Here is a 5,080-nt window from a genome sequence, read left to right as displayed (position 1 = left end):
TTTTGCCTCAGAACCTTTCAAAGATTGACCTTTTATATTTGTGTCCCTAATGTAACTATAGTTGTACACACACACACACACACACACACACACACCGGGTGCGGTAAGGAGCCAATTTCTTTTCTTTTCCCCATATAGATTATCCTAGCTCTTTTCATATTGAGAAATTCATCAATTTGTCCATTTGTGCAAATTCTGCACTGTCTTAACAACTGTAGCTTTACAATATCTCTTGGTATCTGACAGCACAAGACTTTCTACTCCTTTAGAAGCACCTCGTTTGTCTTTGGCACTTTGCTCTCTCACAAAAATTTGAGTTAGTCAAAGGAGTAATTCGAATTTTTGTTGAATAATCTACAGAGTTTGGAGAAAATGGACAAATTTAAGATGGAACTTGGAGGTGTTTTTACACAGACTTCAGTAAATTATTATAGCATTCTACATGAAGTTCCTCAATATTTTTGTTAGATTTATTCATAGGTATCTTATTTTTTGTGCTATTGTAAATGGTATCCTTTTAAAATTAAAGTTTACAGCTGGTTTTTGGTGGCATATAGAAATGCAACTAACTTTTGCCTATCGATCCAATATCTAACCACCTTGATAGATTTTCTCATTTTTCTTAGAATGTGTGGTGGATTCGTTGAGTTTTATACATATATTATCATTTAATTTGTAAATAATGATACTTTGGTTTCATCTTCTCTGCTCCTTACACTCCCATTATTTTTCCTCCTGCTCTGCAGTGGCAAGAAATCCAACACGAAGTTGCTAGGAACAGCAATAGTTTGTCTCCTTATCTTTGTCCTTATTTTTAAAGGAAATGCTTTTAACTTTTTTACTGTAGGGCATTATATTTGCCAGAGATGTTTTTGCAGATAACCCTTTATTAGGTTAGCTGAGGATGTTCTTTATGTTTTTTTGGCTATGAGTTTTTTGTTTGTTTTTACTATAAACGGCTTGTGAAATTTTTTGAATGCTTTTTCCACCTCTTTCGAAATGGCCATATGGTTTTTCTCTTTTAATCTGTTAATGGGGTAAATGATATGAATCAATTCTCTAATGGTGCAACAATCTTCCATTCCTGGAATAAACCCAATTGATCATTATCCTCATATATATTTTGCTCACTATAGTTGCTAATAGTTTAAGATTTTTACATCTATGATCACAGATGAAGTTGGACGATAATTTTTTTCTTATCTAGTTTCCATACAAAGTTATACGAGCCTCATAAAATTAGGGGATGTTCCTCCTTTTATACGTTCTGCAGGAGATTAAGATTAGAATCATCTGTTCCTCAAATCTTGGTAAACGTGACCATAAAACTGAGAATGCAGAAAAATAATTTTATTGGCTGAGCTACGGAAAGTCCGGGTTGTGTGTATATATAAAAACTCACCTTTCGTTCGAATGTCCCGGTATAACAGCCATGAAAAGACTGGGATTCTATTTAAAGATCTAAGCGCTCAACTCCAAATGCTCATCACATCTTGTCTCCATAAATCCGTTTACCATGTTCCAGTGCACATTGGATGCCTGCAAAATAACATCTCAACTAATCACCCCCAAACAGAACCTGATAATTACACAGCAGTTTAGAGCCACAAAATTCTTCCATGTGCAGGACCTCATTATGATGGATGGCATTTGCCAATAGTCCCCGTTCCTTTGCTAGTGAATAATTACTTTATTCATCGGTTCACTAAATATTTATTGATCAAAGTGTCTCCTGTGCTAGCTTCCGGGGTCCTGATGCCTGCCAGTTACAGGTCCTGTCCCCGTGAAATGTGAGCCTTGGGGGAAGGGGAGCACACATCAATCAAGCAAACAAACAAAAAAGGATAGTTCCAGCAAATGCCATGAAAGAGGAACAAATGGCCCTAATAGAAGAGATTCGAACTAGTCAGTGAGAGCAGAAGAGACTTCTCTGGTCTCACGAGTAGAGATTAACAGGGCTGAAGGATGAGCAGAGTTGACCGGATGAAGGAGGACATGAGAATAAACGTGGGCAAAGATCCCGTGATGAGACGGAGCCTGGTGAATAGGACGGTCTGGCAGAAGGCTGGTGTGGCTGGAGCAGAACGTGAGGCTGTTAGAGGTAGGCAAAGGGCCCGAACCAGCAGGGTCTCACAGGTAGAGGTACCACAGGAGGATGCGGCATAGAATAGCGAGGAGGCTCAAACCAGGGATGAGAGGAGCTCGAGGTGGAGCGCTACGCAGAAGTCAACGACAGGTCGGCATGATGGATCGTAGAGGGAATCCGATAAAGGAAAATGTTAAGGGCGACTCTTCGGTTCTGACTCGTGCAAGTTCATGGAGATGGCGGCATTTACCTGGTCACGGAGCCTTGGAAAGAGACGCGGTTTGGGGGAGGGAGGGAGGGAATCAGGAGGCCTGCTTCAGACACGTGGGGTTTGCACCTCTGAGAACTCCGCAGGTGAACCCCAAGTAGGCAGCTGGATGGATGAGCAGGCTCTGGCCCCCGGCGGGGACCTATAAGTGAGAGCTACATGTACATACAGATGGCAGTCAACGGGGACACAGGGGAGATCCCGCAGAGACAGCACCGTACAAATAGGAAAGGAACAGGAGCTAAAAAGGGCGAGTAAGTATCCCCCAACAGTGCTTCTCGGGGGTCTCCCCCTGCAGAGGAGCATGAATGAGCTCGGGAGGTCCGTGGCCATGTTTCAGACTCCCCGCTGCGGTCATGAAATTCATGAACACTTTACACTGCAGGTGTGCCTAACGTGACTCAGGTTACGTACCCTCGAGTGAAATTGATGCTCTAGAGAGATGTTCCTCTTCTGGCCCTGTGCATCCTCTGCTACAACCCTGAGCTTTTCTCAGGGTACAGAGACCCCATGTCAAGACTCATGGACGTACGATTCTTTTTCAGAGAGCCGGGAAATCGTAAACGCAGAGAGGCGGGGAGGCTGGCGCAGATCGCACGCCCAGTTAGTAGAATGCCGACAGAGCCAGGCTCTCACGATACCTACCCAGTGATCAACCCATTGGCAAACGTCGAATATCAAACAAAAGTTGAGAAATATGTTTCAAGGCCCCACTAAGGAAGCCAGCGGTGGTCCTTCCACAGCACTATAGCGGTGTCAGAACTAGCCTGAGTTTTAGAACCCAACGTGATGCTTGTGAACTACGGGGCGTAGGTCTCGGTCTTCACGCACTGAGACAAATCACTCATCTTAGGGAGGAGGAGGCCGAACAGAGGAAAACCGAGATTCACGGGATGATTTGGCTCTGGGAGTTGCAGATGGGAATGGGGGGAGGGGAGGAAGCGGGAGCAATGAGATGGGGAGAGAGGACAGGAATGGGAGAAACGCTAAAACGGCCAGTCCAGTCCACATCTCTCTTCTCTCCCGATCGGCTGGCTCCGTGGCCTTTTAAGAAGCAGACGCGCCTTTTGGGGAGAAGCGGCGGGCACGTGAGCGTGGAGGCGCACCTGCCAGCGCCCGACCCGCCGACAGCCCCCACATTCGCGGTGCCCGGGAGGAGCGAAGGCGTCGTCAGGGTGCAGCCGGCCGGGAGGGGACGCGACTGCGTCCTGCGGGAGGACACATGGTGCCAGCGTGCTCCGAACGCACGTCGTGACTGCGTCCCTCCCCGGGCACGCGGACAGACACACTTCCCGCAGAGCTCAGAGGGCGGGGGGCCTCCGCATGGGCCCCCGGAGACCCAGACCTGCTCGAATAGTGCGTCTCTCCAGGGAAACGCTGCCTCGTTCAGGGTAGGGAACTCTGTTTCGGGTGGTGCAGAGGAAGAGAGGTTCCAGAGGCCGGGGCCGTCTGTGTGTCTGAGGACGTGGAACCACTGAGCCTGGCTTGGGCTTGGCCAGCGGCTTCTGCGGTTGACCAGATGCTCAGTCCCCACGCCCGCCGCCCCTGGCCCATCCACCTTGCGACCCCTGATCACCGCAGGCCAGGCTTCTTAATGGGTCCGAATATCACAAACTTTTAAACACAGCAGCAACAGGAGCCCAGGGGTGTGTCAAGCCTCCAGCGGCCGCCTCTGTCACCAGTGGGCTTGAGGCTGGACCTGCTGGTGGAGAAAGCGGCTGCTAGCGGGGTGCCTGGGTTTCCTCCTGTCCCCCCTCTGCTCCCGGCCATTGGCATGGGGGATCTCCACGGGGTGAAAGGTCGTTCTGCACAGGAAGCACATTCAGGATTAGTACACACATGCTTTCCTCTCTGCAGCCAAGGAAGGGCTCCGCTCACAGCGAGTCGTGATAAGTCAGCCATCAGCCCTTTCCGCCCAGATACCAATAAGTCTTGCGCTTCCAAATCGCTGACCTAAAAAGGATACTTGACAAGGAGCATGTCTGTTTTTTTTTCTTTCTCTCTTTTAAAGAAAGCAACGCCAAAACCAGTCTGACTTCCTCGTACACTTAGAAGCATACCAAAAAAAAAAGTGAGTCATTCCGTGTTTCTAACTTTAGTTTATAGAAACAAAGCACTGAATCATAAAACCTGTCAGGGAAGACCTAGATATAGTTTTATCTAGATAATGTTTGTATTAAAAGAAGCTGGAATTCTATTTTGGTGGTGGAGTTCTGGGATTGGAGATACAACTGTCTGCTCACCCACAATTCGGCAGATCAGGATGTGACTATCAAGACCTTCCCAACAGAGACACTTTCCAGTAGAACTTTCTGGTAACACAGTCCATCCACCCGCACTCAGAATCGGCCACGCTCGGGGCAAAACTTTTCCAGACCCAGCGCCGAAAAGGGATTATGCAACTCAAGTCGGGAAAAGCATTGTTGACTCAGGCCAAATATTAATATTAATCGTGCCGCGGATAAAATGAAACATTTTTTAAAATCATCTATTCGGTCCGCTGGAAACTAAACAAAAACCTATAGATAAAGCATATTGAATAGATACGATCCGAAGTCAAGTGTTTCTGCAAACCCGAATAATCCTCTTAGAATTAGAGTTAGTGTACCCCAGATAATTAATTAGTCCTATTTCCTGGGTCCTCTCTTACAAACATCGTCCCCTACCTGTCTCCAAGACCTTTAAAACCACTTTTATTATCTCTAATACATGCAATCTACCTTTCC

This window comes from Rousettus aegyptiacus, unplaced genomic scaffold, assembly GCF_014176215.1.
Source record: "Rousettus aegyptiacus isolate mRouAeg1 unplaced genomic scaffold, mRouAeg1.p scaffold_m13_p_11, whole genome shotgun sequence".
NCBI lineage: Eukaryota > Metazoa > Chordata > Mammalia > Chiroptera > Pteropodidae > Rousettus > Rousettus aegyptiacus.
Note: the sequence above shows the minus strand (reverse complement) of the source record.